At 42.7% G+C, this 7227-nt stretch overlaps 1 protein-coding gene across 1 annotated transcript in view; it reads right to left on the bottom strand.

The window, feature by feature from the left end:
• Il1r1 (interleukin 1 receptor type 1) overlaps nucleotides 1-7227 on the bottom strand; it is an 81320-nt gene that overhangs the window by 47135 nt on the left and 26958 nt on the right. The window lies entirely within an intron of this gene.

Here is a 7227-nt window from a genome sequence, read left to right as displayed (position 1 = left end):
GCAAGGAAAAAAAAATCAAGAATAGCCAATTTTTAAGACAGGGTGCAAGGAGGACATTGTGGTCCGGGAAACAGCACCAACAATTCCATGTTCTCTGCTTCTTCCACAGTCATAATGGGTCACCTTGCAATACAACTGTGAAGACCAGTGATTGTTTCTTCCTTCTAGATAGAGCACACAGCCATTTCCTGCATGCCTTCTAGGGTGGACAGGCCTTGGATTACCTGCCATATTCCTGTGTGCAGCCCAGAAATCCAAGGTTAAAGTAACCCGGGGGCAACTCTGAAATGGAAGAAAGCTTAAAGGAACAGCATCAATGGTATATCACAGATGCCACTTGTGGTCTAGCAGGGCAGAAGTTCCTCACTCATTTCCAAAGCTTTGGACTGTTCCTTTTCTCGGAAAGGCAGGCTTAAGTCTGGCAAGGATCTGGTGCTCTGCCCCTAACTCTGTCCCTAACCCGGTCCCATGGGTCTGTATTCCAGAGGCAGTTCTCACAGCCTTGAGTACATGTAACTCGCAATCACAGATTTGACCCCCCCGCCCCTCTTAGCAGCCAGAAATGCCACGTCGTAATTACTGAGGGCTTCCTGGTATCAGGATTTTTCAAAGCTTCCAGGTCACTCCACTGCACAGCTACCATCATGATGCAGACAGTCTCAAGGCTGTCTGGACAGATGCATACTGTGGTAGTCCCCATCCATATGCCTTGTCTAACAGCCTATTAACTGTGAGCAGTAATTATGTGTGGTGATTATGCACAGGTTAGATGTGGCAATTCACACATCCATACACTTTGACCATATCCAATCGTACTATCCGCCTCCTGCATTTTCATCTCTAACAGTCTCCATTCTAGGTCTGTTATATTGCTTTATACGATTACTAGCAATTCTATACACTGTCCTAAAAAGGTGGGATTTTATGTTGGCTGTATTTAATTCCTTAGAGCTGAATAATACTCAGTTGTCTGTATATGCTTTGCTTTCTTTATCCACTTATCTATTGAAAGGCTCCCAGGCTGGTTCATGATTTGATAGTGGTGAATGGGACAACATCAAAGATAGCCATGCCTGTGTCTGCATGCTGACTTTGATGTTTTTAAGGACCAGATCCAGGAGCACTGCGGAAGGATCATGCGGTAGTCCTATTAGAAGTGCTGGTATATTGAATGCTAAAAGCACGTGAGCCTAACTTGAGACTGTCACTTGGTGACAGAGCACTTGCCTAGCATGTACCAGGCCAAGAGTTTTATCCTGGCTGTCACAAACAAAATAAATATGTGTATGAAGCAGCAATCTGGGAGCTTTATACTGGTGAACATAAACTTGCCTGGACACAAATACTGAAATATTTGAAAGCAGTTTGCAAGTAGCAAAATTGATCTGTGCAATAATATAGAAATAACACTTATTTACAGAGTCTCACTTCGTTGCCTAGGGTAGCCTTCAAGTCCTGGGTTCTTATGATCTACCTACTCAGACTTCCAAGAAACAAGGCATGCACCAAGCGGCTTTCTTCCTTTTAAATACTGACCCGTCCCCTACCTATACCCTACATGGTCTGGAGATGCATGGGCCTCTACTTGGAGGAGGACCTCTCAGATTCACATTCCAAGTGATAAATTGTACGTATCTCCCCTCCTCACCTTACAATCTCCAAGGTTTTACCCAGGACCTGGGTGTTGCATCCTCCCTCCCTCAGATGTGTTGGGTGTTTTCCCTCTGTGTCCTTTCCTTGGCTAACTTAGGTTCGGCTGCTTTACTCAGCTGATCACCTGGGATCCGTGTAAGCTACAGATAGCCACTTCCAGGGCACCCTGCTCAGTTCCCAGCACCACACAAATGTTCTGAGTGTGTTTGCATGTTTTAGCATAAGGCACACTGCTAACCCTGCTGTTGCATGCTGTTGACAGCCCTGGGTTCCATCAGTGTCATAACAAAGTCTGGTGTCCAATGTGGCCTGAGCCAAAGAGAGCCCCGGGACTCAGGAAAGCATCCCAGAGTCTCCAGACTTCCACAGGAGCCAGGGACTGAAGAGCCAAAGATTATAATAAGAAGCCACAGAAAATGAATCTGGAAGGATAGAACACTGGGCTCCGCTACAGTTTTTAAGACCACAGGATGACTTGTGGATCAGCAATCCTCCCTGGAGATCAGGCAACCGGTAATCTCCCTCAACTTCACTACCCCCAAAGACTTCCAGTTAGAGCCAGATGGGGGAGAATTGTGTTGTGACTGGCAAGGATCCTGGGTCTGAAATCAGTAAACACAAAACAGCTCTCAGTCTTTCTTTTTTTTTTTTTTTTTTTTTTTTTTTTTTTTTTTTTTTTTGATCACCAGAAAGAAAGAATTCACAAGGAACACACAGAGAAATGCCCAGGCAGTTATAGACCATTCTGCATTCTGTTTTGACAGGCAGGCCCTCTGTGACTCTTAACTTGCTACACCTATTTTTGACTATTTGTGGAACTTCCAGTAACCTGTCACAGAACCGCAGCACAGACTGGAAACCACTGTCCCAGATGGGCTTCCTTGCACAGCCCAGTTCCTCCGCTCCTGTCACATATTTTCCATCTACCAACCTCCAAACACCTTTGAACCTGGGTCTGCTCTCTCTACAACATCTCAGTTTTAATAGGTACCACATTCCCCTTTCCGCTAAACCATTCTTCGGGGCTTCTGAGAGGACCTTCCTAGTCGATGTACTATGGGGTTGGCTTCTTGTTTCTATTTTTTGATTTTCTTATGTTGTTTTGTTTTGTTTTGAACCCTTTACAGAAATCCACAAGTGAACTGGTGGTGACAGGTGACAAGAATGAATAGCAGACATCATCAGAGTAATGAACCGTTTTGTTTTAAGTTGCTTCATGCCCAGAGGGAAAAGGGACAGATGTGACAAGCCAATCATAAGCTTCACTGCAGGTTAGTCCTGCTCACTCTTCACTTAGCAAATAACCAAAGGACGTGCTGTGCCTGGCTGTGCTCACATTAACAGAGAAGCATGTCCGCGTACTGACGGGACTAACAAAACCAGATTGGTGAAGCGCTAGCTCCTCTCTCCTCTCTCTTCCTTCCCCTCCCTCTCCCCACCTCTCTCATTATTTGTCTGTTTCGTGATCGTTTAAACACGAGAAACAGCAACAGTAATGGAAATTTTGTGACCCACTAGGCTATTTCCCATAACTCCCCCTGTTGCTCCAAATATGCCTATTGAAACTGAGAGGAGATACCTCATTCTTTTATTCACCTGGACCCGTGTGGCCTCTAGAAACCCCTGGCTATCCAACTCACTCAAAACTAAATGAAATTATATTTTCATGTCTTGGTTGTATTAGAAATACTTCAAAAGCTCCATAGTCACTTGACTCTGCCTAATAGGGCAGACTCAGGACATCATTGTTGCAAAATGTTCTGTCAAATATTGATGCTTAGGTTTAGGCAGCTGGGAATTCTGGGGAAGAAATTCCATCTCTGAAAAGTTGATCTTCCTCAAAAATGGCCAATCTGTTTGCTTTCAATCTATAACCAAATAAGTAGTGCCTCTGTACACTCTCTTTGTTTGCCATGCCATGATTAGTGTGCCTCAGCCAATCCTATCGGCTCACACACTTCCTCTGTGCTGTAGATACTCGATTTGTGTATGATTACAAAGCCTTTACATTCTCCTGCAGTGCTTTCCTATAGGGACAGCACTACAGTTGCCTGTTAAAATGTTAAATGTTAACATTTAACATCTTGCCTGTTAATGGTTAGCTGTACACTGTGCAACCTTACCAACCCTTTGTTTATGAGGCATGCTTTGCCCTTTGGTATATGAACTTGTCAAGGGACCTAGTGATATCCCAACCAAATCTGGATGAGAAAGTAACAACTCCAAGAAAGTCACTAAAGACCATGGTGCCCACAAGGGAATGGGACATATGTGCTTTCCCAGGGCCATGACAAAACGTTTCCATCAGGGAAAATCTCAACTACAGAGCTGAAGCTGCATGCTTTCTAGGATGGAGTATTTCCCCTATGCTCAAGTCAGCATAGGAGAATGAAGCTGGGAAAGTCCTCCGCCTTTCATCTAAGTGTTGAGAGAGGAAGCAAAGGTACCACTGAGTCTTTTGTTCCCTGCACACTCATTAGTTAACAGAGATAAAATGAAGATCACAAAGCTATGGCTATAAGAAGGTGGTAGGCATCACAAACCCACAACAGGTGGGACTGTCTGCTCAAGAGAGATGTGCACGTGCATGGACACACACACACGCGCGCATGCACATGTACATGTATGTACATGCACACACATGCACATGCACATATGCTCGCATGCACACACACAGGCACACACACATTTACAGGCATACACACATACATATGTACGTGCACACACATATTCACGTGCAGGTACAAACACACACACACACACACAAGTAGCAGGAGGAGAAGCTGAGAAGGTGAAGGGTAGCAGGTCTAGGAGGGAGAAGAGAAGGCAATGGGTATAGGAAAGAATATGATAGCTACATCATTGCACTTGTAAGTAAGAAACTGTCAAAGAATTTAAAATATAATAAAAAATTTAAAACCAAACCTAAAAAAGGTAATTAAAAATCGAAGAAAACTATTTTTGTACCACAGAATACAAAAGAAAACATATGCATTATTTAACTAGTGTTTGCCTGGGGTGGTGGCACACCGCGGTACCCTCAGCAACTGTGCAGTCGGAGGCAGAAAGATCTGGAGGCCGAGGCTGCACAGTAGGTTACACATCAGCCTTCTTGAGCTGCACAGCCAAGGTAGGAAGAAAATGAGTGAGGAAGAGGAGGGGAGGGAGAGGAAGAGAGAGGAGGGAAACAGGGGAGAGGAGGAGGGAATGGGGAAAGGAAGAGAAGGGTGAAGGAAGAGATGAGATGAAGAGGAAGGATGGGAAAGGAGAAAAGGAGAAAAGGAAAAGAAAGAAGAGAAGAGGAGAGGAGAGGAGAGGAGAGAAAGGGAGAATAAAGAATATGTCATATGCCATGTTTTCTTTCTCCCCTGTATATGGAAGTCTTGAAACTGGTGCCTGAGACCTGAGAAAAGGCAGCGGTTTCTGAGTACCCTTGAAACAGACTCCTGGAAAGGACTTAAACTAGGTCCAATGGGGCAGAAGAAGCTAGCAAGGGCACTATCACACATTCTGTAGGCTTAGGCTGGCAGGCCTATCTGCCACCGCCACCAACTTCCTGGAGAACTTACACACTTTGTCATATTTATAGTTAACTTTTCATATTGCTGATGCTCCTGTAGAAGATATAATTTTACATATTACTCATGGCAAAATATTTACTTCTTTCCATTCCACCAGAAAAAAAAATACTTGATCTCTTCATAAAACATAAACCATAATGCAGAATTGATCAGTGTTGGCCTAGGGCAGGATTTTTGAGGAAGGAAGTTAACTGTGAACATCATGTAGGAACATCCTGACCACTGTTGGATCCAAGAGAGAGAAGTTGTGAGGCTCCAGCCAGGGAAGAAAATCTCCTTAGGTTGCCAGCACAGATGGAAAAGAAAGAAAAGCTATAAGAAAACAGAATAAGAAGGAAAGAGAGGCTAGGAAAGGGGGATGTGTCTAAAGGAAGAGACACCTATCTACTTTTTTGATCCAAAATGCCCATTTCTGCATCTGTCCCTTTGGGGTTGCCACCATGCAAATCCAAGAATTTTAAAGGAATAATCATCAGCAGTTACCATTTGAAAGCAGGTTACAGAAGGGAAGAAGCTAAGAGGGGATTCTGAGATGATTATAAAAATCATTAAATGCTGGAACATGATTTCCATTAGTTATGATCAATCACATTGATGAAATCAACCCATGCATCCAATGACAGATGAACAGATGAAGAAAATCTACACAGTGTATGTGTGTGTGCAGTGAAGTCCTATTTACCCAGAGAAAGAAGTCCTGTCATTTACAGCATCATGGGTGGAAACAGACAACTGTGCTAAGTGAAAAACAACCAGCGCAGAAAGACACATACCATGAGTTCTCTCTTAGAAGTGAACTCTTCTGAGAAGTAGAGAGCAGGTTAGGTAAGGAATGGTGGGCAGGAGGGATGGTGTGGAAATGATGTCTAGTGGTTCTGAAAAGACTGGCAAGAAGTATGTGCTGTGATAATCTATTGGAGGTAACTATGGTTGACCATAACTAATTGTATGATTCAAAAAAGCTAGCCAAGAGGCTTGTGATAGTTTCTGAAAGGAGTTTTAAAGGTCTCTGGTGACAGATATATTATTGCACTCTTACTCCTAAGTATGTACAATTCTCACATGTCAACTAAAAATAAATTTTACCTTAGTAAAGAGAAAAGGATATTCTATTTTAGTGATTCTCAAAAGGTTCCTCAAGAGCCTCTCAGAAGCTTGAGATCAAAAGTGCTTTCATAGCAACTCAAAGTTTTTAACATACACTTTCTCTCAGGGCATTCCACGGAGTTCACCACAAGCTCCATGGCAATTAGCTCAAAGATCAAATGCAGATGCAAATTTTAAAAACGTACTCTCTTTTGTGAAGCCAAACATAAAAGAATTTTCCAGTACAGGGTACATATTGTAAAGCAATGCTACTATTCTTATTTTGTTGTTGTTATTGTTGTTGTTGTTGTTTTAAATACACAGTTACTTTATGAGAGATATCATGTTACTTACATTGACAGTCAGTCAGTTTATTGGTGATTTTAATGATCCACAAAATTTACTTAGAAAATGGCATAGTTTTAGTTTCTAATATAGTTAACACAAGTAGAATTACTCATGAAGACAGAAGCCTTGTAACACTACTGGTAACTTTAAAACATTCTCTGATAACCTCTATGCATAAGACAGCCCCATGAGATCACTGGGTAGGTCGTGTGATGAACTTCTGAGGGAAAGTTGTTAACAAAGGGCAAAGATATCAGGAGAAATCTCCCTTGGAACTAACTGCCTCACGTTGGCTTTAAAAATGGTATCTTAAGGACATCGTCCTTGATAAGCCTCACCCATGGGGACTCAGAGTAACCATCAGAGAAATATTATGTCATCAGATAGAAAATGTTCTGGACTGAATATCCTAAAAGGTACACAGAGTCACTTCATCATCTGCAGTTTCCTTGACCATACACGGAGTTGCTTTATCATCTGATGTTTGCTTGAGCTCAGCTTGTGCATTAGTTACTCTCCTCACTACTGTGATCAAATACCTCACAGAAGCAATGCGGGG

Source organism: Mastomys coucha, unplaced genomic scaffold, assembly GCF_008632895.1.
Source record: "Mastomys coucha isolate ucsf_1 unplaced genomic scaffold, UCSF_Mcou_1 pScaffold14, whole genome shotgun sequence".
In the NCBI taxonomy this organism is placed as follows: Eukaryota; Metazoa; Chordata; class Mammalia; order Rodentia; family Muridae; genus Mastomys; species Mastomys coucha.
Note: the sequence above shows the minus strand (reverse complement) of the source record. Positions and strands in the feature narration are given on the sequence as shown.